The following is a 27500-nucleotide window of genomic DNA, read 5'->3' on the forward strand; positions in this document are numbered from 1 at the left end:
ATCTATAAGGCTTTGTTGTGACAAGCGTATCCAAAATATGTGAAGAATATGAGAAGTTAAGGAAGATTTGTGGCTAATACTACATAAGTAGAGAGAGAGAGAGAGAGAGAGAGAGAGAGAGAGAGAGAGAGAGAGAGAGAGATTAATTCTTCATTATTTCAGACCTGCTCAATTTTGTTTCATTTGTCACTTCTCTCTGGAAGCTGTGTAATGAAAAGCAGAATCAAATGGGAATGAGTCCTCCTGCAGACGAGAGGGTTTGATCGGGACTCTCCCCGAGAGGTTCTTGGGATCTTTTGTTTCTAGGACTGGAGGATTTGAAAGAGTCTCTTTGCCCTTTGCTTTATATTCCTATTCATCTTTTCTTTTTGATATCAGATAGAAAATAAAAGAATTTCATAGTGTGACAACTTTTCCAATCAACATGTATTGCTGTGTTATTGTTATGTTATTTCTTGTTTTTAGAAAAAAAAGAATTTTCATCCACTTGTAACTTAGCTCAAAGTTAATGCTCTCTCTGACGTGAAGACGGTGAACAATTCTTTGTTTTGTTATTCTTATTTCTTAACTTTTCTTTATCTTGCTTTTGAACTTTCTCTATGACGTAAAGACGATGAACAAGCACCGCTTTTCATTTCTCATCCTCAGACCTAAATCTATCCCTTCTTTGTGTCCATCTCCCTCTTCTCTTCTTCGTTGTTCAGGACAAAGGAAGGAGAAAGTATGGTTAATATGGGAAACCTTCATCCATTCTTGTCTTTTGATATCTCTCCCTCACATCTCTTTTAGAGTCAGTACTTTTGGTCCCACGAGAAGTGACAGCTGTTTTCGTCTTTTCTGACGCAGATGCACAAAAGGAAGGAACCATAAGAACACGTCAACCCAGACTCCTCCTGCATCGCTATGCAACTGCCAAGGTCCTTTTGTGTGGTTTCTCGGAAGGAAGGGGCTTCAGGAAGCGGACGGAAGCACACACCTTAAAATAACTCTTAAAAAACCAGTTATGTGGTGTTTGTGCTCAAAATAAAAAAGAGAAAATCATATTAACTTTCAGCACGAGAGAAACGTAAGTGTACTTTTCTTTCTCAAAGTTGTGCTTTTCCTAATTGTTGTTGTTGGTTTTATTTTGGTTACAATTCTGCCAGACGTTTTGGCCATTTAAAAGTTAGCCTATCTCAGCCATTGGTGTTGGCGGAAGAAAACGAAAACATTTTAGTTTTAAGTTCTCTGTAAAAGTGGTCTTTCATTTACTCGATTACCAGAGGCTTCCTTCAAGGTAAATGTACTAGAAAAATTATTTGAAAGTAAATTGAATAAAAAAATCATAAAACATAAAACAATCTTTGAGTGGGATACCTGCTCTTTATTTCATACATTTTGAACTATCACCACCAGAGTACTTACAAAACTCAGCTCTGAAAATAATTTCCTTTTTAAACTAAGAGACATCTCTTTCCCAAGGAACACTAAAGTGTCTATTGTTAAATGGATTCCAAAACCTGGTTTCTTTCGCATCAACCTAATATGCAGCAGACAATCTGCCTGCATATTTTTCATTACAAAAACAGCGATTTGAACAAAAGGAGTAAAATCAACCATGACTGTTTGATTCAGTTTTATGTTAACAATAGCTTTGTGCCCACAGTTAAAACTTTGCTATGACACATGATGAATAAGAGCTTTCCTAATTTCTCATGAATTGCAACTTTTAAAAATGAAGAACTATTATTGTGGTGGAATCACAAGCAAAAAACAAGTGCAACAAGATCTCTCCATGTTTACTTTATCGAACAAATAGTTACCCTCAGCCACGCTTTCCCCTTTACGTTACTAATTACGCAGGATAATTAGCTTAACGAGACACAGAACACACAAAACACAAACACATGTACTCACCTCAAACTCGAGACACTTAAGGCGACACGCTGTGCCGCCTGCTGGATACAGTTGTCGAGACACAACAACCGCCAGATTTAATACACAAGACAGGCAAGCACCAAAACCACAAGAACTAAAAAAACAACTCACAACAATCACTACACAAACAAATACCAACAACTTGGAAACAACACAACAAATCACACAACAACTCACTGCACAAACAACACCAGCAACAAAAGACAACTCTCACTCACAGGTAACTGACCCTAATCTTCCGACACTTGCACTTCTATCTCTCTCAGGTTTCACCACATAGTTCCCCATTGGACGAGTGGATTTCGCGCTCAGCTACCAGTCTAGTGGTCCGAAGTTCGATTCTCGGCTCGGCCAACGCGGAACCAGAGGAATTTATTTCTGGTGATAGAAATTAATTTCTAGATGTAGTGTGGTTCGAATCCCACAATAAACTGTAGGTCCCGTTGCTAAGTAACCAACTGGATCCTAGCCACGTAAAAATATCTAATCCTTCGTGCCAGCCCTAGGAGAGCTGTTAATCAGCTCAGTGGTCTGGTAAAACTAAGATATACTTAGGTTTCACCACACTTACATTGCTTGCTCTAATGCTCCTATCAGCCATTCGTCTCGGCCCTTCTAAAACGGCCTCCCTATAACTCTTAAACTCAGGCATACCTTCATTTACGTCGGTCCTGACGCTGTCACTTCTGCTCTCTTTCATACACCTATCAAGCTCGTAATCCCCAATTATCTCTAAAATATTATTCCATATTAACCTCTCATTCGTCCATCTCATTATCAACATTCATCCTTGCCTCCTCAAAATCATTTTTCCTCCTATACCAAACTTTCATATGGTACATCTCCTACACTCATCATTATCCCATACATACTCAACAAAAATCCTGTCAAAAAGCTACCTAATTCTCTTGCCCAAACTCTCTTGTTATCCCCATACTAAGCCACACAATACTTCTCATACTCTCTAAAAAAGTCCCTATGTCCCTACTACCATTTTCCTCATACTTCTCACATCGGGGTACCTTTCTCATGTACACTGCCTTTCACACTTCTTGCTCACTCTCACTCTCGCTTCCGTAGCGGAAGCGAGAGTGAGAGTGAGCAGGAAGTGTGAAAGGCAGTGTACATGAGAGAGGTACCCCGATGTGAGAAGTATGAGGAAAATGGTAGTAGGGACATAGGGACTTTTTTAGAGCATATGCGAAGTATCTTACCCTCTTCTGAATATAACGAATCTACTTCCATACTCACATCCATACTTTTAGTCATACCTTTCTTACCCTTCTTCTTCCTACCTACTAATTCCCACTTATCACTATCTAAATCACTCTCATTCTGTTCCTTACTCTTTTCCTTTTTCCCGACATTCTTAATTCCTTTCACATCCTGTCTATCATCCTTAATAACTTTCTTTCCCTTATTCTTCTTCTTCTTCTCTAGCCCTTTTTATCCTTATCCTCATTCCTATCCTTATCCTGTCTCCCTTCTTTCTTATCCTCACTTACTACAATCATATCACCTTCATCACTTGCATTCTCATCTACTCACTCTTCCACTTTCATTACTACTCCTGGCCTGTCACAAGACCCAGGAAACCTACCTCCGACAGCTCCCTCTTCAAAACATCCTTTCCTCATTTCCTTCGTCATCTCTTGCACATTACTCATCATGGAGCCCAGCTTTTCATCCATCTTCTCAACCATCCACTGCTAGGCCTCTTTCACTTCCTCTTTCATTCCCTCTTCTGCACTCCTCATCACTCCTCTTAACTCTTTCAATTCACTCTTATACTCCTCATGCCCAATCCTAATCCTTTCGTACTCTTCTTCCACTCTTTCCTTAGCTTCCCTCAACAACTGCAACTCCTTCTTCAGCCTCTCCACTTCCGTCAAACCTTCCATTCTTACTTTCTTCACCAGTCACACAATTCACTACACCAATCGTCCTGCAGCTACCACACCAGCAGTCCTGTTCGGGTGCCAAAATAATGTGGCACGGTGACAAGCAAAGCAAACAACATCTCCCTATATTTACTTTATTGAACACAGCTGACCGATAGTTCTCCCCAGTCATACTTTCCCCTTTATGTTACTAATTACGTAGGACAATTGGCTTAACGAGACACAGAACACAATAAACACAAACACATGTACCCACCTCGGACTCAAGACACTCAGGGCAACATGCTGTGCCGTCTGCTGGATACAGTTGTTGAGACACAACAACCGCCAAATTCAATACACAAGATGCAAGCACCAGAACCATACAAGAACTAAAAAAAACCACAATCACTATACAAACGACACCAACAACTTTAAAACAATGCAACAAATCACACAACAACTCAGAAACACAACAACTCGATGTACAAACAACATCAACAACATCAAAGACAACCCATCAAATCAACACACAAATAACCACCAACACTGTCTCCAACAAACAACTCACAAACATCAAAACACAAAATCAAATGCAACACTCATTAGCTCAACAACAACCAGACAGACACACAAACAACAAATATACAACGATGCTCTCTCTCTCTCTCTCTCTCTCTCCTCCTCTCTCTCTCATGTTGGCAAATGTAACTAACATATCACTCCTCCATATTATGGTACAGAAGTCCTAGTCTTTTTTTCTGGGAACATTGTATGTTTCAAAAGAGAAAACCTAATTTTACTTTCTCTTTCTTCCTATTAGCCATTAGCGTTTAAGAGATCGAAGCACGCATTGTCAGTTTAAAAATATGGAATCTGTTACTTCAACAAAGCTTATTTCAGTAACTGTAGCACAAAAATCCATACTAAGGAAGCCACTTTACTGAGTTTCTGTCTTCGTGGAATATATTCAAGAATTGCAATGCCCATTTGTCAGTCACTCTCAGAGCAGACAAAGACTAGACATAGTAGATGAGATCTTTAAAGACTGAAGGAATAAGGAATTAGGAAGTCATTATACACATGTACTTACCAAAGAATTTATTCAAAGAAAGATGGCGGAGAGAGAATGGCCCAAAATCTTACCATAGGGAGTACACCAGCAGAACCAATTTGTTGACCCAAATCTTGTCATTAAATATACGAATGAAGCGCCAGTCCTCATTTGATAAGAACCTTAATATATATAAAGAGATCTGTCTGTGCAGTCAGTAGCCCTTAAGGGCCTCTGAATGCATCAACATCCTTCCCAGCGACAATGAAATGCAGAAGGACATCTGGAAGGGCACCTAGAAAGTGAGTGTCCGCGGATTGTAGTGATCGTCACTGTATGTGCTCTGAAAGGGTGGCCAGTTAGGGCGCACCCTTCCGTATATGGTCTTTCCATAATCGGTCAATGTTCATAATTCCTGTCAATGATATCTGAGTTATTCTGAAATTCAAGGTTTCAGATGTGAAAAATCTAATCATTAAAAAATGCTTTTCACTTTTCGTTATAAGAAACCTCATTTCTAATTTAGGCGAAAGGTCAGAGAAAAATGATTCGGCTATTTCGAAAAATATCGAATGCAAAATGAAATGTGCTTTGAACAAAGAGATGTCCATAAGTTCCAGAATAATTTCCAGTGGCTAAGATCTATTGCCTTTCGGATTCTCTGCCCCTCATGATCATCGATTTAATCAATGCGTCATTACAAGACTTTCGAGTAATTAAAATCTTTCACTTTTTCTGTACAACACAACCTATACTTCTGTAGACACGGTTAGAAGATCTCTCTCTCTCTCTCTCTCTCTCTCTCTCTCTCTCTCTCTCTCTCCTTCATCACACACTCCAGACTAATTGCTTGTATTTACGCTTTGTGCTTTTAGACCTTGAGAGTACGACGGAAGAAGCAGAGAGGCCGAGATGAGCAAGTGAAGAGTTCTAGAGACTTCATTATTGATGTGTAAGACCTTTCAATTCTTCTCCTTCATTGGCATACTTTTCTTACGTGTCAAAATTATTACATTGTTGCCAAAAGAAACAATTATATTGTTTTCATATATTTGAAAAAATTAAGAATTTTATATCTGAAGGACTACAGAAAAACATGAGACAATAAACAAAAGATTCGCAATCTAACCAAAGTAATGGACACTTTTTGACATCACGGTCCTTTGTTTAGTCTCCATTTTTCCTCTCAAAACAAATGCCACATCAATCTCTCTAGTCACAGAGTTTTCGCGATTTCCAAATTCAGTTCAACAACTAAAAATTGTTACTTAACAAATTGTTACTTAACAAATTTTCGTCTAACCTTTGATCAGTCAGGCGCATCTGTTTCAATATAATTGATTTAGGAAAAGAAGTAAGACAAAAGTCGTTTTGAAATGCATAAAAATTCCTTTTACGACACTTTTTGTTGACTCGATCAAAGTGCAGTTTGCCTTTCACTTTCCCTCACAGTAGTTAAATCCTTTCCGTTGTGTCAAAAGTAAACAGGAACCGTAAAAGGAAAACATTTCAGATGTTGGCACAATAACAGCGCCCGATTGTCTTTCTGTCCTGCGAATGGGGTTAAAGGTACAAAATTATTCTCTTACAACAAAGCTCGACATCTGAACGTCACAAACTGTGAATATGTTGTTGCCAAAAATATTTTTCGTAACAGAACTATTTTATAAGGCAGAAATAGAAAGCACTGCAGTTTGTATCATAATATCTAACATCGAAATTTTTTAACTCTCAGGAAAGTCTGAGATTTTTCTTCTTTCTAAACCATAGAGTCTGAACAGCGAGAAGGAAGATCTTCTGATAATTTTCTTATTCAAAGAGACCTTTTCCATGGCATGGAAGCCCTCTTCGAAGAAATGTCTAAATATGAAACCAAAGTTATAAGCAATGTAACAGAATGATGCATGGGGAATTTCATTCCATTACGTAAAGTACTGAGCCGTTTACATTTCAAATTGTGTTAGTAGTGAACCTCATCTTCAGAATAATGTAACGTTTGTGAAGATTTGAGGAACGTAAAGTTACATTTAGCGTTTCAGTCATAACAGAAATGACAAGCGTCATTTCAAGTTCAAATTTCCTCTGCCCAGGTCTCACTGTTGTTGTATTCTGTTGAAGAAGTTATTCTTTGCCTCTGATTCGAGTCTGGGAAAGAAGAGCCGTTTCTTGAGTTACCCTAAAGCATCTTATCTCAAGACGTCAGGCTAACGAGCAAGAGACCGTTCTTAAGGAACTCCTAAGTATAAGTCAAGAATGCTTTGGATGACGCTTGGTTTGAAGGGGCGAACGAGGGTCAGCTCTTGAAGGAAGGAAGAGGTTCTTCAGGTGGACCCCAGCAGGTGGAACTCTGTTGGAGTCTTTGTCTGAGGAAGGAGTCGAAGTCGAAGGATGGTAATTGCAAATGAGCCTTTGTCTTCATTACCCTCTCTTTCTTGTTATTGTCCCTCCAGTAAGTCCATCTAGATCAAGTAAGATTCTCTAGATATGGTAGTCATTTTGATTGCCTTCTTTGGAAAATATCTTCTTTATTTTTTCTATCAATAAATTGATCTGACTACTCCTGTCCGTCTACCTCAACTCTATTTCATTTCTTTTCTGTTATTCTTTTCTTTTTACCTCTATTCGCAGGAGAGCTGGTTTGTGTAATCAAGCGTTATAAGTTCTATTTATGACTGAAAACAAGAAGTGATAACCAAACGGTGCGAGGAGAGACAAAGAGCAAACGAATGAGAAGCATTGAAGAAAAGCAAAGTCTAGGTAAGAGAGACAGACAGACAAACAGACAGACAGTTTGGGGGAGAAAGGACAAAGCATCATGGGCACAAAGAGAGAATAAAATCATTCAGTCATACTTCAAGCGCATCATCATCCTCATTACTAATAATATTTGTATCATATTGTCTATTATGGTTTGACACCTTTACATTTACTATTTATGTTAATTATATCGATTCGTACTTGGTAGAGAACCTTTTTCTCTTACGTTCACAATATGAAAGTCCTGGTAATTCTAAGGATTAAGGTTCTAATTAATATCATATTTGGTCAAATATGATGCCATAATTATTTTCAGTACTCTATTAGGAAATGCAGGTATACTTTATAAGCTTTTTGTTTTTTTCGCAGAGCATAAACATCTAAAGTATACCCCACAAAAATTCAAAATTTTTCCTCGTCCTTACTTCTGGATATAAGGGACATGACAGCAATCAGACACTAAACCGAAAGGTTCATCTGTATTTACGGCTCTGGCACTGAAAGTGGTCTTCAATTTTTAAGAGAGAGAGAGAGAGAGAGAGAGAGAGAGAGAGAGAGAGAGAGAGAGAGAGAGAGAGAGAGAGAGAGAGTTAAAAATGTGTATTTATCATCGAACGGAATACTATAGGACAGAGCGATTGGGAAAAAAGATCGGTTCAAAGAGATCATTAGATTAATGTTTGCAAATCGATAAAGAATCAGACCTTAATTACAGACCCTGAAGGAGGAGGCCGAACGCTTCTCCTTATTCCCCGAAATTAAAAGTCCACCACCTTTCTTCATCTCAGTTTGAGAGATCTTCCCTGAAGAATTGAAATATCAGAACTCTTCACCTGCTCTTCTCAGCCTCTTCTCAACTTGTAGCGCTGCTCACTTCAGACCTGAAATAAACAACTTTCTGAAACACAAACATTTGCTTAAAAGTATTCTAAGAAAGCAGAGTATGTGCTTTGGGAGTTGTAATGTACACACAAAGAAAAATGAGAAAGAAGAAAAAAACAAATTGAAATATAAAAAAAAGGAAATGCCTGTGGAAATGAAAGCACTAGAAAGCATTGCTACAGTGGGATGGAGTAGAAAATCATGACATTTATATTATATATATATATATAATATATATATAATATATATATATATCTATATATATATATATAGATATATATATATATTATATATATCTTATATATATATAATATATATATATATATATATATATAATATATTACTAATATATATATACACACACATATATATATATATATATATATATATATATATATATATATATTATATATATGTGTGTGTGTGTATATATATATTATATATGTGTATATATATATATATATATATATATATATATATATATATATATATATATATATATATATATATATATATATATATATATATATATATATATATATATATCTACTGATCACTTTTTAACAGATACATATGTAATTGTAATAACTATAATGCCCTCTTAACTCCTCGATTTCTTTGCACTTTTTTGGATCTGCTTGTCACTCCAAAACCTTGAAATTCAAGTGCAAGAAATATCTAGTAATTATGATCTCCGGTAGCGGGAAAAGAACCCGGGTTACCATAATCACGATATGGTCACGTTGCCAACCTAACCAAGAGAAGCTTATATACGTATATGTCGTTTTCAGAAATATTTATTAGAGCTGGAATAGACCCCTCAAATAAATGCACACATGCATTTATTTGAGTCCTTATGCATGATTGTGCATGCATACATACTATGTACATTTTTGTATGAATTTATGTCTTTTACATGATATTACAAGTTTTTACTGAATCAGTTATTCAACGGAAACGAATGACTATATGCTTATCAGATTGCGATATGCTGAGTAATTACTTCTGGTACGAAAGACTGACTTCATATCCTTGAATTATCATCGGCGATTTTCCCTCAGCACTAAATTCCATTTCACGTTAATGATTCTTAAACATGGAATGCACTCCAAAGCCGCATGCTCTCTGGACCAGTAATTACCAGATAATTTATTAATATCTAACTGAATAGAAAATATTTCTGCCTTTATGATAATTTTCTTTGACAGAAATTTTTTTTATACAAGATACGAACTACTTAGGAATGCACAAGAAAGTAATTATGTCTGCGCAGGTTACTGTAGAAACTTCTAATGCTTACAGGAACAATGTCTACATAAACCACAATAGAGCCTTCTTAGACAGCAACAAGAAAAACTTCATAAAGTATAATCAAGAAAGGTTGTAAAAACTCAAAGGTGTGATGGATTTTAAAGATGGTTTTATAAGCTCTCTCTAATAACACTTTCATATTAATTACTTCTGGTAATTAAAAGAAGCAGAGTAAAACACAGAGGATTTGACAACCAGTAGAGGATTTCTTCTCTTTTGTTTTCCTTTATGAAGTTTTACGCTTCTTGTTAGACATACGTACAATTGTCTGGTTTCTATAATGTCCACAGTGATTCCATTTCATACAGTTTAAGGCAGAGAGGACGACCAATTTTGAACATTTCACATAATCACAAATGGACAAATCAGGGACAGAAGGGGCCAAGGAGTGTCAGCAAACCTGTTAATGAGGCGGTCACCGAAAAGAGGGCGAAGCACGTCCATTGACCGCCTCGTTTCCAGGTTTGCTGACACTCCTTGGCCCCCTCGTTCCCCTGATTTGTCCATTTGTGATTATTTCTTGTGGGGATACCTCAAGGCACGTTTGTATGAGCATAAGCCCGTACACTGGAGGATCTGAAAGAAGCTATTCGCGTGGAAGTTGCCCAAATTGACAGAGTAATGCTCGAGAGAGTGGAGGCCAGCTTCCAAGAACGCCTTCAGAAATGCATCATTGAAAACGGACACCTGTCTTCTGCCCCACCCTTTATGAAAGCCAAGGGTCAGCAACAGCGAGTAAAAAAAATAGGCCGAACATATAGGCAGTATCATGCCTTTGGTTTTGGTTCTCTCTCTCCTCTCTCTCTCTCTCTCTCGCTCTCTCCATAAGATTCTGTGCTTTTCACTTTTGAGTAAAAACTCTGATTTATATATATATATATATATATATATATATATATATATATATATATATATATATATATATATATATATATATATTTCTTGTTTTTTGAATAGAAAGTTTAAGCAATCTGGTAGAATTCAAAGCATCCATTTGGAAAAACTTGAGCGGAATTAAGCATACATATAATGGGCACTGGATATATATTAACAATTAAAATTAGATTGATAACCAGTGGTGTGAACAAGATTGGAATGCAAAAAGCAGTAAAGTGTCAATTGTTTTTCGAAAAGTTTACAAATATTAGAACAGACGAGACAAGACTATATCATACCATTACCGGTCGCATTCGCGAGATCTCGAGCGCGCAAATGACCTGGATTAATCGAAGTCATATGATTGTGACGTAAGAGAAATGGTATAGCATGTGTACGTCAGTACACTAAATAGGACGTGTACGAGATATGGAAACGTACGTACGTCTGAGTAGAATAGCGTGTATGTGTTAGTGCGCTCATTAGCATATGTAAGTTCATACATCCGTTAGAGCAAATGAATGGAATATAATCTCCAGGGTGGTAATTAATGGGTCAATTATACGACAGACGTTCATAGAGATACCAGTGTGAAACAAGGTCGGAGGAGGCGCTTGGAGATCTATCAGATAAGGTAAAGTGGAAGAGAAAAAGTCGTTGAAACTTTGAGCAACGTGAGGGTACTTGAAGCCCAGGAAAACACTTAGTTGGTTTATGGGACATTTATCCTTTCTCTTTATTTACTTGGTATTTAATAATTGTGGTTTCTTTTACAGATGGATTCGGTTTGTCACTACATAAATTGAATTCTCTATGGACATTTATTTGAGAAAGACTGATGGGTTTATTTGACAGTGAGAATAGTGGTGATAGTTCTATTCAATATGATTATGCATAGCAGTAATGGTGTCTTGTGGTTTGGGGATTTTGAATTTATCTTATTTAACTTTCACGTTAGCTATTTTGGGGAAATAAAGACTATTTTTGCATCTCAAAAGTTTAAATTAGAACCTACAATCAATGAATAATATCAGCTACGCAGAATTTTATCGAAGGGGTTAATAATTTCCTAGAGGCTAAGGGAATTAGAAGTGATGCAGTCATTCACAGAGGCAAAAGCCTTGTTGGATTTCAATAGGGGTGATTTGGCACATCGATGCCATAGTTTCCGATACACAAAATGCCGGTCGTGGACCGAATTGCAAGCATTTCTGAGGGTTGCCTATGGAACAAAGGAACACGGAGATATGGTGAGAGACCTAAGAGGTTTCTACAAGATTAGAAAAAGGTCCTGGAATATATTAGTTGGCATTATTAGGTTAAGAATGCGGTCTCGGCTGTATATCGCTCCTGAACAAGGTTGTCAAAATTGATGGCGTGAGTGAGCAATACATTACCCATGAGTATTTCAGGGCCGTGTCTACTTGATTTCCGTCGATAAAATCTTGCCAGAGCATCGGATATGGATGGTATTTAGTATATAGCTTATTTGAAGGTACAAAATAATTGGCAAAAATATGCGCTGATGAGCATTGTCGATAATGATGGCACTTAGAGTAAATAAAAGATTTAAAGGGATACTTGGCTAATCTAGCAGGTTCGTAGATAGAGGCTAATAAAACGTCATTACTGAAGGCCTTCCCACTCATTGTCTCTGTAGTATGACGTACTTTACTAGACGCCAGCACATATGCTTTATGAATGAATATCTCAGATGTAGGTAGTAGTGGAAATAGTAGTGTATGGAATTCTTGTTTTGTTTCACACACTCAAACACCTAAGCAGTGTACAAGAAGGGAATAGGCATCAAATGAGAATATTAATGGTATAATACAGTTCCATGACGTAACTCACGTTTCCTTTAACTTGAAATATGACAAAGTCTTACATACACTAACACACACTATGAAAACCAGTGTGGATAAAGACCAGTATTTAGCAAATGAATAAAAATGCATTTTATAACATGTAGTATTGATAATGAAATTATTAATCAGAATGATCACATTAATATTCATATTAGATTCTCATTATTCTTGTTATTGATATTACCATCATCATTACTGGTAATATTCATACTTCATCAGGGAAGAGGATGATAGAATATGCATAAATATATATACCCTATAAGTACACATACATACAGATATGTTACTCACATAAATGCACATACACATAACACATAAATGAATATATATATATATATATATATATATATATATATATATATATATATGTGTGTGTGTGTGTGTGTGTGTGTGTGTGTGTATGTTTATGTGTGTGTGTGCGTACGTGTGTGTGTGTATAAGGATGTCAGTAGCATAGGTATGTTGTTAAAAATGGTCGTTGCAACTAGTCAGTAAGATAGTTTATCAGTTAATAAAACTCGGCCATTGCTTATTCTTGGTCTGAAAAGTTAGAAAGGCCTTGATAGAAACAAAATATTTGCATATTTCTCTGTTTCATACTCGTCATTCGAGTACTACCCTTATAAAGGTCACCTTTGTCCCTTTTCTCTAAATCGTTTGGTGCTTGTGTATCGCCTTATTAACCACTTACCTGTTATATTTAGCATACTACACATACGATTCTTTTCTTTGTTGCATACTGCAGAAACACGGAACACGAAAACAGTCTTGCGGCCACGAGGACAATTTGCTAGTCTTGCCATAGGTGAAGCAGCCATCACGTATAACCTGTGTTTGACCTATGAATGATCGATTGCCCTCACCCTCTCGTCGGGTATGTTTACTATAATTCAAGGTTACCAGGTTTATCGGGACAAAAAATCATACCAAACACCTCTAAATGATTGTGTTTTCATTTCAATATGATTGTATTTCACCAATTCCAAAAATTTTGTATAATTGATAGCCAAAGGGTAATTAGAAATTGCGTAATAATTGCTATGTATTCCTATAGTCAACGTAACATTGTACAATGAAAATAGTAATATTACCATGTGTATATTTACAAAATTATATACCAAATTCTTTATAATTATCCGTGGTATCACCAGTAGAAACAGTAATATTATCATAATTCTCAACATGATTTGCTAACCTTTCCTTTAATACTTATTATACAAAATTGTCAAATATTTGGGTACTTTCTAAATTTAGCTAAGTTTCCCTTTAAATCATCAACAATAGATATTAATGCATATTTTTGTCAATTAGACTGTGACTTCCAATGGCTATTTCCCAAATACGATCCATATCCGAAATTCAATTAAACACGGCTTTGAAATGGGGGCAAAAATACAGAACTTAATATTAGGCGCAAAAGTCCGTTCCCTCTGCTGGTCCAGAGAGTGAACACGAATCCACTGACTATGAAACCCCAAAGCAGTTGAACAAGTAACTCTATATCTAATATCGTCAAGTTACTGAGGTTGAGAATACGGGGTTTGAGTCTAAAATGTGCTACCAAAAGTATACCTCTTATCACAGGTATGGGGTAGTGTCATCCTTAAGCCTTTGTTATAGACTGTTATGTTAATCTAAAAAGGTTCACCACCATAATATTGTCTGTGGATTAATAGTTTCCATGACCATGGCATTCTACATGAGCAATAATCACAATTGGACAGGTAGACGGTTATTCAATTCACAGCGCATTGTCGTTGCTGTATCCTCACATCACCAACAAAACCGCCTATTAATACATACTGAAAAAAAAAATCATCCGCTAGTTACGTCTATTAGAATACCTCTTACCCAGAAACTCTCTCTCTCCTGTCAATTTCTTTTGTCTTTACCTCTGTGCTATGAATAATATTTTTCCTCTGCTTCTTTATTTCTGTCTTTTTACTGAATATGAATTTGTTACATTGTTGGAAGTATCTGAATCTTTCATTTTCTATAAGTATTTAAAAAAATTACGTATAGCCATAATTTGCAAGTGTCTAAAACCTGGCATTGGGTTGTCATCACCCATAACACCCACTTCCGCTATGGATGTTGGCCCAGTGAAGCAATATAAGTAAATATAACAACACTATGAATGTTTAGATATATAGGATGCTCCAGCAGTAAAGAAACTGAAAATTTTACGAACCTGCTGCTGTAAATGGTAGGTTTTTTATTTGTATTTTATTTATTTATTTATTTTAAGAGGCAGTTGGCAGATTATAGAACACCACCGTCAACACTGTTGCTGAAATTTTTGGATCGATCTTACGGGCAATCATATCTGTTGATGAGATACGATAACCTATAAGAAATATTGATTCATAAATACCAACTTCTTGAGCGCTTTTATTCTCATATTTATTTCGTGTATTTCCTTTAATTGCACATTCTACACTCAAAACCCATTACTATCGTCAACAACAAAAACTTTGCGGTTCACTTTTTAACGATATTAGGATATGGAGAATTCCTCTACTCAAAAAACACCCCTCCCTTTTTACCTCCCCTTCCATCTATATACCCTTACCCTGCGACATCTGTTGGGTTCCATTAGTTCACTGATTTTTTTCTTTTTGTTATTTAGATATGAGACTCAGGGAGACGAAAGACCAGGTCCCGTAAAGAATTTATGAAATTTTTTTCTTTCTGCGAGTAATATGTTTTTTTTTTTTACCAAATATTTTCTTAAGACAAATAAATGTGAGTCGTTTAATGAGCGCAGTGGGAGAATGTTTTAGGACCGAAAGGGATAATGTAAGTCTTAATGGCCTTGTTTGTAATTCGTGTAATATTGTAATAATAAAAAAGATTTACTTCCGGACACAGGAGAACCTTTCCTTAAGGAATATCTTAAGACGCTCGCACATCTCGTTGTTGAATTTTGACGAACAAAGACTATAGACCTTTAAAAGGATTACGGGGCTCTTTCTGGACTGGGAATTTTTCTATATGTGTGGTTGCCCTGAAGAGTAGAAAGACAAAAAAAAAAGCTTCTAGTGACTCATCTTTCCTTGTATTGTTACCTCTGTCGTTCATTGCAGAACATGTATATTCTGAGGTAGGGCAGGATTCACTTTAGTTCTCTGTAAAAGAAAAACTATTGTGTCGGCTTTGTCTGTCCGTCTGCACTTTCTCTGTCTTCCTTCAGATCTTAAAAAACCTACCGAGGCTAGAGGGCTGCAAATTGGAATGTTGATCATTCACCCTCCAATCATTAAGCATAGTAAATTGCAGCCCTCTAGCCTTAGTAGGCTTTATTTTATTTAAGGTTAAATCTAGCCATAGTCGCGCCTCTGAAAACGATATAGGACAAACCACCACCGAGCTGTGGTAAAGTTTTATGGGCCACGGCTCACAGAGCATTATGCCGAGTCCACCAAAATATTGATCTATTTTCGGTGATCTTGATTATGAGATGTACAGAAAATTCGGTTGCGCCGAAGAAACTTTGGTGCATTTTTTACTTGTTTATTATTGCTCTCTCTCTCTCTCTCTCTCTCTCTCTCTCTCTTATCTGGCTGCCAGTCTCGAAACGTCATTGCGTGTAATAAAGTGTAGTAAGTTGTATGACAAAGGCTCATATTAATTAACTGTCTCATGTTATTGCTATACAAATCAATATAATTATGCTTGTGTGGATATTCTTGTAAATGTGGAATATGTTACGTTCTATTAGGAATTTCTACTGCAGTCTGGGATTATACAAATGATGCATATGATGCATCAACTAATAACTGGATCAAAATTAATAACACCGTTGTTGATTCATGAGGGTGCTTCTAAACATGGAAGGTGAGGAGAGAGAGAGAGAGAGAGAGAGAGAGAGAGAGAGAGAGAGAGAGAGAGAGAGAGACATATGAGCCTAAAGCCGCGAAATTAGAAACCCACATTCCATCACAAAAAACAAAAAAAAAAAACAAAAACAAAAGTGCGCTTCAAGTGTGTCCAGAGTCCAATTCTTTGCTACATAAATTCCCAATATCTTTGAACTGGACGTCACAAGTTGTATCGTTACCAGAAAGGCGATTCCCCGAAACTTGAAACTTTTGGCTACAGTGATTATATGCGAAGAGATAAAGGTTCAGGAAGCGTTTACAACAACTGCAAAAGTTGGACAGGACAAACATTATCCTGTGATTCGTTGGCGAAGCAATGGGAATCTAGTGTATGGTGACTTCATTAGTTAGTATGGAGACGTGTTGTGAAATTTTGTAAATATTGAGTAGAATAGAGAGAAGTGAAGGACTGATTAATCCAATACACTTAGTTTGATCCTTTAGGTTTTATGATTATGAATTTCTAACTATATTTCTCGTAGACCTATTTTCTATAGATTAATATCCTAGATTGGGTCAAATGATATAAAGAAATGATTTCTGTGACCATTTAAGCAGCTTTTCGAAAGACAATTTCTTGCGAAATTGCAGACTCTCTCTGACTCCTGAAGGTACAAGGGTAAATAGGCAACACTTGGCTTCGATGTCGAACGACATTTGAACGAAAGGCTTCGTTTTGCCAGTCCCCTGGAGTGGGTGGGAGGCGGGAGGGCAGAGGGGGGACTGGAGGAATTGTCAATGCTCCCTGATATTGTTCCTTCAGAAAAAAGATCAATTAAAATAAGTATATAAGCTCTGGAGTGGACATTGGTCCCATTGTGTTTTTATCATTCGTATATCTTTCATTCGATTAGTTTCAGAATTCTATAAACTAAATGCAAGAAAAGAGAGAGAGAGAGAGAGAGAGAGAGAGAGAGAGAGAGAGAGAGAGAGAGAGAGAGGACGTTAAAAAATCTCCCTGCTGTGATAACAATGTCCATCTCTGCTGGAAACTTCAGTCTGTTGGGGAATACAATTTCTGTCACGAAATGGCTCCAGTTTCTCCAAATGGACATCCTTGGACGCAGCGGGAGTGGAGACAGACGTTAAGCTTTGTTGATATGTCAGTTTGAGTCTCTGCAAAGACTGATCTCGATCTCTGTCCTTCCGGGTCTAGGCAAGTATTTTGGGATGAGGTTGCTAGTCCAAGGCGCTCTTCCACCCAGTGGGATCTGGCACATTATAGCTACCAGGTTTATATTTTATTGCTTTGGTCAACAGAGATAGAAATCAAGTACAGGTACATATGCATATACATCCTTTCATTATGAAATTTTTCACATACATAAAGCATTACCATAATACAACTCAATGGTTGATAAAACTGATTTTTGTTTAGTCAAATATGTAAGATTACGTCAACCATTTCTCTTCTCTCGGCGATCAACCACAGACTCTCGAGCAGGTGAGGAAAGAATTCTAACCACCGAGCTATGAGACATATTATTACTATTATTATTATTATTATTATTAAATGCTGTTGCTAGGAATAACTATGGAATTTAACCCTAACGTTTCCTTAGCTATGTAGAGTGGCAGAAAAGGTCTCTAACTCTCTCCGGGTAAGATTTGTAATAGGGAGAATACAGCGCTCTGTTTGTAAACAGCGTTACTGCAGGGAGAAAGACCACAGGACTCTTTGGCTGTCTCCCACCTGCAAAAAATCTTTAGGAAAAGGTCTTCCGGCCCTCTTCCATAAGAATGCAATTGTGCTAAGGGTGTAAGAATACTACCACCGTAGGCCCTGCGTGTTGTAAAAGGCGACTAAAAGGACAGCTGCTGCTTTGCAGTTTTACTTTTTTTAGTCAAAGGCGAGGCTCACCGCCAATAACTATGGGTGATGACAGCAAGGGCATGCGGTCGTAGAAACCTCTTTGCCAAATAATAAACCATGATGTTGTATGAAAAGGCAAATCAGACAACCAACTCCTTAGTGTAGGGATAACGGTGGGAAAAGAAGAAGGAGTATTTTATTTTTGTGAATATCGTGCATGCAAGCAGTAACAGCTTCATTTTCAGCGATGGTCTAATCCGTATAGCTAACAGAGAGAGAGAGAGAGAGTGAGAGAGAGAGAGAGAGAGAGAGAGAGAGGTGGGGGGGAGGAATAGTTTCCCGGTATTTCTTAACTCCATATGGCGGGCTTCCATTATTCAGTTACTGACCTTTTCTCAAGTGGCGGTCAGGTCGATTCATTTGGTCACGTTCATTTCAACGATGTTTTTTGTTTTTCGTTTCTACAGCTTAAATATTGTTTTCCACCTTTTAGTACAACTGCCTCATGAAATAAACAATATCCTTAAAGACGCTGTGGTAGCCTCAACATGTACTGTAACATATTCCCTCTCTCTCTCTCTCTCTCTCTTCCAATATCAAAGAAGTTACATCGAAAGTAAATGGAATTCTCTCGGTAAATGAAAACACTTCAAACTTCAAAAAACTCAAGCAGCAACTTACATCAAATACAACGTGAGTCAACTGAAAGCAAAGTCGTCGGTTTAGAATAAAGAAGAAGAACAGAAAAGGTCCCTTTCAAATTCCAGATGAAGCTGAAAGTACGTTTATTTGTTAGTCTCTCTGTGCTGGAGAATGCGTTTAACCCTTAGGGACGGACTGATTCTCTGGAGTAGTAATAACAGGTTTGGGGTAGTGGATGGATTGATCCTGTGGATAAACAATACTATGTCCCATCGATTTGGAAAGAATTGCGAGAAAGAGGTGCCAATACTTTTATAGCCCATAAATTCCTGATAGCAACTTTTACACTGGCTAAAATCCTGAGTGTGGGCATGGCGGCATCTCAGGACTTCAGTAATAATGCTTGTGACTTGAAGGGAGAATGTTCTGCGTCTCTCTCTCACGTGGCGTCTTTTTGTAAATTTGCTCGTAAATATACCAAGGGGTTGCCGTTGTATATTTTTCTTGCCTTTTACGAGAGTATATCAGTTGTAAATGAAATTGTACAAAGAAAAGCGCAAAGTCATATTAGAAATAACATGTAAAAGTCAAAACAAAGTTGTTGAATCTTCGTTCGCGGTAAATTTAGTAAATATTTTTCCACAAATATGCTAAGAATTTGTTAATGCTCTTATTTCTTATCTGTTTTGATATTGTGTGAGCAGTGACTAAATTTCACAAAATGAAATAAATCTATGTATTAGAAAAAAAAACAATACGTTGTGTAAAATTTACTATTGTCTTATAAAACGGGCCCCACAAGGGGTTGTAAATAGTCATTTTTCGACTTCTCAGGGAAGGTATGGAATTCAAAAAAAAAAAATCTAAAAAACATTTTTCCTTTCACCATGTACATTTGTATATATTCCACTTTCCACTGATCTGGTGGTTTTTTTTTTTTTTTTATTTCGTAAATTGGCCGACCTTAAAGTTCACCGGCCAGAGGAGCTGCGCATTGATATCACCCGTCCAGTAAGAGTTAAACAGAATTATGAGAGTTCGTTTAAGGTTTTAAAGTGGCCAAGATGGTGCATCTGGCACAGCTATAGGTGCCAACACAGTCCACTAGTGTGCCGTGGCTGAGAGTTCATGGACCGTGGCTGAGATTATCTCTGTTCCATGACGCCATTACTCCCTCATCACCTCATTTCCATGAAGGTAATTTCCTGCATTCAGATCTATTTGAAGAAAACCTTCTTTTTCTTCTTCTCCTTCTTCTTCTTCTAGGTTGCAAGGAAGCTTATCTTCATTATATGACTTCACAAGCATTCTTTTTCTTTTTCTATTTTTTTTTTTGTATTTGGCATATAACTTTTTAGGCATAAGATATATGTTAGTATATTTAAAAGCAATAATATCAGAAACATGAATGGTGGTTAAATATCAATGGACATTTCGACGCCAAAACAAAATCCGCCAGAACGCCTTAGAGTGCCACTGGCAATATTTTTTCTCTTTCTCTGGCCAAAGGTGCCATTAAATGTGATTAGCCACGTCATTATCCTTACTAAGAAAGATTTAGGCTATAATTATATCAAAAGCGTTCTCGTGTTATTTCAGACTTTTCTTCCTTGAGATTATGTATATTGAAGTTCCTTATTTTGAGACGCAGAGGTTCAGTTTTTCTCATTCCTATAGTTCATCCATTAAAATATCAAGGATGCAGGTTCAGCGTCAGTATTGCTCTTCCCTGGATTTTTTGCGAAACTTGGGACAAACTGTTCTTCCTTAACAGACATTCGAACGAAGGGGATATGATAATCGAATAAAAGTCACTTTTGATTAACATGCCATTCGGCGTCTCAGCGGAAGATATGTTTGATTGGTGGCAGGTTCTCTCCGTTTTGGCAAACGGAGCTTCGTGAATATGAAATATCAAGGACTAATTAACAAAGAGAGAGAGAGAGAGAGAGAGAGAGAGAGAGAGAGAGAGAGAGAGAGAGAGAGAGAGAGAGAGACTTTATGTGAGGATTCTCCTTAGAAAATCTCCAGCCACATGGCTTTGAAAATTATCTCGAAATCACCCCCTTCAATACAACTCTTATAACGCAAATTTAATGCAATTTTCTTACAAGTATCTCTAGAAAGCAAAAGTAAGGCTAGGAGGATAACGTGTCCATTTGATGTCTAGGAAAGCGGAAGTGAATTTCAACACTCCATTACTAGAGAGGCGAAGCGCAATCATGTGGGTCAAGGAGAAAGTCACCCACGTGAATTGTACATGAAGTTACGTTATTGGAGATACTTTGAAAGGTGGGAATTTCGGGAAAATTTTCAAAGGCCCGTGGCTGGAGATTCTCTAAGAAGAATCCTCACAGATAGGATATTATTTCTTCCTATCCTTGTCTATCGCATGCAATTGGTGCTTTATGAGAGAGAGAGAGAGAGAGAGAGAGAGAACTCGCTCGCTAGAATAAGTTAACGCAGAGCAATATTTACGTCTACCCGATAAGCAATCTCTTCCGGCATGAGATTTTGGCGATTTCTTTCGGTAAAGGAAGTCTGGCACTGCTTCCCGGTAATTTATAGCACTTCATAGCTGCCTTGTGCTTTCATTCATAGCACGCAAAAAAAAAAAAAAAAAAAAAAAAGAGAAGAAGAAGAAAAAGGCTACTCTAATAGCAGTCAGATTTATACCTATAACGATAAATACCTATTATAACAAAATACTCCTTACCTGTTGTGAAAGTTGGATCTTCTTGTTACGTGCTCTCTTTTGGGGTTTATCATCGCTCGAGATTCCAGTTCGTTTCTCTGGTGTATCTGTCTTTTTTTAGCAATCGCTACTGGCTGATAATAATCGTTATTGCAAAGAATTTTGTACGATTTAACATTGTTATGTTTCTGTTTCCTTGCAAGTGCAACGGATCTGAGTTGCGATTATTAAACGCAAAAATGATTTCATGAACCATAACACAAGGGATCAATTGAAGGATTATGGTTTAAGGCCTACTTCAGAATGGAGGAAATAAGGTAAACTCAGAGTTTAGCAAGGAGGCCTGTATAATAGAAAGCACGAGCTAAACTAATAATCTCAGGTAAACATCGACCGACCAACAGCTCATTAAGATTCTTGCTCTCTCTCCATCACTCAGTCTATTCCATTCAGTAGCCACTCACGTTGCTCACACCAGACAATTAAGTTTCGTTGCTGTTTCAGTAAAGTTAAGTAATAGGCCAATTGTTGATTCAACGCTAAACGCAAAACCCGCCCCCCTCATTCGGCACTGGTCGTCCACATGATTTGAAATCTGCTGAAAAGTTTTATAATCAGACATTACTTCTACGGGTTCTTATTTATCACTTAAACGATTATGAAATTGTACATGAACTGTCCTCTTTCAAGACATTTACTGTAACGAATGAACACTCATTCTGTTAAGAAAAACAAAGTTATTTTTCATTGTCATAACTGTAGCTTTTGGAATAATCGATTGTTTGGAATCCTTCAAAAGCAACCAATCGTCTCTATCTTGTTTCTCAGGCTCTTCCAGACACGCAAGGACCTATTTCTACTCAACCCAGTTAAGTTATTCCAACTCCCACGTGAAGCACACAGTAATATGTAAGATATTATGGAAGAACTTACTATAACCTCAAAGTTCTCTTGATATCCACAAACGAAGCTTCAAAGTCCAGGCGTTGAAACCCTGTGTATGTTCATTATTGATGAGCAACTCAAGAAGTCACTCTTGTCTATGGTCACACTTTTTCATTGCAATGTCCTGAGATGTCAGCTGCATATCCCTTCCATTCCTTTCCATGTGACTTTTTCTTACTTTCTGTTAATCTGTCAGTCTTTTTAAAGAAGAAGAGTCTCCAGTCTTCCACTCTGCCAGTTTCCTCGCCTCCCTCCTCTTCCTTACAACTGCACACCTCTCTAAATTCTTATGAAAAATGGGAAGAAGTAGAAACTCTTGTCTTGACGAAGTTGGAAAGGGAAAGATAGAAACACCATTACTTTCTATTCCTGCTATTTTCTGTTCCTGGATCCAAGATTTTGGATTTGCGCTCTTTTTTTTTTTTTTTTTTTTTTTTTTTTTTTTTTTTTTTTTTTTTTTTTTTTTTTTTTTTTGGTCGAAGACTATCACAAAAGGAAAGTGTAAGGAGAGAATGAAGATTTAGGAGAAAATTTATGACGCACCAAAAAGAACCATAAAGAATATATTAGCCTTATGGAACACTTGTGCAAGTTGATCCATACCTTTATTCGATGTTTACACAATCATTATCATATTGGGAATTTTTGTGAGATAAAAAGACTAAATGCGAACTTGCATTTTTATCATTTTGATGACCAGTCATTATCCTGCAGAAATAAGATCAGTAGAAATATTCCTGAGTCTGATACAAACTATATGTAGTTAATATATTTCCATTATAACCCTTCAATTATTTCCGAGAATGTCGAAGTTGTTACAATTTACTCATGAGAAATTCAAGATAGCAGCAGACGTCATGTGGCAATGACACTATTAGTGGCGTATAACGCTGAGACCGCCTTACATATATCAGAAAACTTCCAGCGTTATCTCTCCCCGAAAGCAAAGGACTGTCTCTGATGAGTAAGTCTCAAGATGAAGATCACTCAGGCCGATTAATGAGGCAAAAAAGTCATCTCCGATAAGGGAACCTCATTACTCACCAAGCACGAACCAGGTCCGGAAAGTTTATAGAGCGCCATTAACGGTCGAAATTGTCTTCTCTGATAAGATAATGCTGATATTTGTAATTTTCATTGTTTTTATGAAGCAGAATGAAAATCAATAACACTGATTATCTGATGATACTGATCTGAGACTGGAATGTTTCTTTCCTTAAATAAAACGCAAATATTTCAAACTCAGTCAGAGACTCCCAGAAAAACTTGATAATGAGAGGAATCAAGTTACTCAAAAAAGAGTTTGATCAAGAAGAATTATCAATGGAAAAGGTACTCAAGGAATTCTGAAGAAATAATACTGAATTTAGTGGCAGAATGGAGCGGTTTTAGGGATGGACATAAGTGACAGACGAAAGACAGTTCCTGTAACTCGTAAAAGTCAGCGTGATACCATGACTCCTGACAAGAAAATAAGTCATGTCGATGCTGACAGAGTGTCAGCCTTGTCTTGATTTATTGACCTATTAGGAATTCATGCAATCTGAAAACTATAATCTTCTAGCAACGTTAAAATCTCTCTAAATAGTTGGTGTTTCTTACTGCAGTCTAAAGGAAATGCCAAAAGTTATTTATTTGTTTTGCTCAATTATTTTAAAGTTCTCTCAACACAAAAACTCGTGAAAGAAGTCACGCATTACGAGAGTCAAAAACTTAATTTCACGTAAAATATAAGATCAGGGTGATCAACGAATTAAAGATCTTCTTTGAAGAGATCTAATTAATATCGTCGCATTTAGCAATGGGAGGTGTCGTATGTACAAACGAACCACAAATGTAGACGAGCATCAATGGAAGGGCATTACAACTTTAAAGTTAATTTCATGTTTCAGTGCAAAAGAATACAGGAAAGAGCAACAGCATCATTAGAATGAATTATATATAATCGATTATCATTTGGGTGTTAATGACCCTTTGCCATTTACCTCATTTAGTTCTCATTTCCTCTCCTGTCTGTTACACCTGACATTAGTATCGAACGCTCTTAGGTACAACTGTGCGTTGCCCATATGGTGGCGGGAAAAGTTTATTCGGTTTTAGTATATTCTCTGAGCTCTACCAGCATGACGAGTATGTAGTTGATATAGATGGAAGCCGCAGTTAATGAGGTGGGGGTTACGTGGTTACCTGCTCACCTTAGAGTTGAGGAAACGGAAGACGGGGCCTCTCAATTTGCTCTCCTTAGGAAGCAAAGGATGACTTTCCTAGGAGCATTAGATATTTCTGGAGGAGATTTTTCAAGTATTTATCTATATAGCTTTTACGATTATGATCTTTATGTCGAGATTGTCCGTACTCATATACAATCACCTGTCAGTCGACCAGAAGAACTTTAGTTAATTCCATCATCTCATCTGTTCTGGTGAGTGAACTGACTCTGCCCACAAACACGTAGGTATCTTCCCCAGATACGATTAAATAGCAGAAGAAATGACAGGAAAGCTTCATCATAAATATCACCCTATGAATACAATTCTCAGCAACAGTGAGGCACTGTTTGTAAATGGGTAAGCGATTCATCCATCAATCACCTGAGGTGGAATAACTACGTAATAAGTACAATGAGCTTTAAGCAAAGTTGTGTGTATACAATGGTTAAGATAAAATAGGACTGGGTTCCTGCATAGCCACTGAGCCCCCCTCCGTGTGCAAGCATGGGGACAGTCAGGATTAAGGACTATGCCCCCTACCAAGAATGGGAGGTACATGGAAGTGTGGAAATTGCTGAAAGAGTGAAACCTCAGAAAGTACAAAGTGCTCAACAACAAAAATGGATTTGTTGTCATAAAAGTTTTGAAGTCATTGAATTTCCTGAGTCTAAGGTATTACAGACATTTGCAGTGTCAGGGGTAAATTATTATGTCTATGGACACAACAAAGAAGACGTGACGATACTCCAACTGAAGCAGCAGAGAGCACAGGTATCTAACTGCAAAAGCGCCATACTGAAGTGTGTGAATTGCAAAGGGTTCCACCCAACCCTTGATGCATGTTGCCCAGACAGGAAGAACATATATAAGAAACTGGTTAAAGAAGAGAGACAAAAGAGGAAGGCTAACATGGAGGATCCAACTTATGCAGCCGCTTCTGCAGCAGCCCCTCAAATGGACCCACCAGACAAAGTTCAGGGAGTCAAGGGCCACTGATGCCACCAAACCAAACCAGCCATTGGAGTATCCCCCCAGCAGACAGAACATGATAATAAATACTGCACTAATCATGGCAAACATGAATGAGGCACCAGTTCCTGGCACCTTCCAGACTACACTGGAAGAAATTTATGAAGCAAATGGACTAACAGTAATTACAATTTACACGAGGTCTTACTTGCAAAGGAAGTAACGAGGAAACTAAGGCAGGTTCAGTCGATCCGAGAGTCTCAGAACCAAGAGAATCAAGAGCTCGAGAACCAGGAAAATCGAAAACTGAAAGAGCAGCTTAGTCAAAAGCCCGAGAAAGACAAAGCAAACAACCCACGACTGAACGATGCAAGTGCCTATGATAACCTCTTCTGAGCATGAACAGTGTGAAGCCCCGAAGTAAGCAGAAGCCCTTGCAAATGAGAAACAGCAGGTAAAAATCCAGTCAATAACACGTGGAAGACCCAAAAAATCCAGACAGTCAGAGAAGAAAAAAAAAAGCGGTAGCATCTGGGACGAGTGGCAACAATAGAAAAAATTCAAAGAAGCTGATACTGAACTTATACACAAGCATAGCTATAAGGATTTCAAATAGGTCATCCAACGGGAAAATCATCGATATGATATTTGGATCCAGAGAAATAAAATACACCAATACACCTATACAAGTAACACATCATACAGCGAGGTGGGTAACCCTGTGAGAGATGAAAAAATAGATATGACCAGGATTTCGATCACTATAGTGAGTTATGAAAGATTCCAGAGCATCAAGTCAAGTCACTCTAAATTCAGGAGCTAAATTAGAAATGACTACGAGTTCCATAAATATCTCCACCTAACAGTAATGAGCAATGCATGATACCAATCTAATTATTAGGCAAGCATTACCACCATCATCACTCACCTCCCACTATCATCATTGACTTGAAAAGAAAATCATTCACAGCCATAATATCTTGTTACCTCCTATCGCACTTGCTCCCCTCTAACCCCTCTGTCACTTCCTTCAGTTTTACCCCCTTATCGCTAACCTGTCATCAAACCACCCCCACCCCCGCCCAACCCCACCCTGATATAAGTTCAGCCTTTCCTATCCCACCATAACATAACATAACAGTTAGACTCAGTCTCAGGAGCTAAAGAGATTCAAAGATGGTAGTCTGAGTGAATTCCGCTTCTTCAAAGACTTGTAGAAAGCTGGAGGTGGGTTTTATGTCTTTTCCATTGTTATATAATGAATAATAATGGAAATAAAGACATACTCCAGTTTGGCCAAGGGATCAGTCTCAAATGCTTCATAATGAGGGGCGTAAACCTTTGGTCGACAAAGTGAACTTCTTTCTAGACTCCAAGACGTGGCCTCCCGTCTTGGGTTGGTGGGTAAATAACTACACTGCCTCCCCTCGTTACATCAACTTTCCACTCCAATTAAATAACTGATATCTACTGCATTTTCACCGTTTCTAATTGACCACCCTGCAATTTTACATTTGGAGCTTTCGGAGGAAGTTAGTTTAGAGCATGCATCAGTGTCTGTTCTTTGTAAATAACGTCATGAAGTTTATACATGATTGGTTCACAACATACACTGGATATCATCGACGCGCGTTTAAGACCGGTTATCGCAGTCTTTCTTTTGTCTTAAACCCCCAGGGCAATATACCTTGAATACACCCAAGATGGACACTGATTATAAATAAATAGCGGACGATTCAGAAGAAGACTTATTATTCTTAAGATTACTTGAGTCAACCCAAAGTTTTTAAAGTTTGAGCC

Source organism: Macrobrachium nipponense, chromosome 36, assembly GCF_015104395.2.
Source record: "Macrobrachium nipponense isolate FS-2020 chromosome 36, ASM1510439v2, whole genome shotgun sequence".
In the NCBI taxonomy this organism is placed as follows: domain Eukaryota; kingdom Metazoa; phylum Arthropoda; class Malacostraca; order Decapoda; family Palaemonidae; genus Macrobrachium; species Macrobrachium nipponense.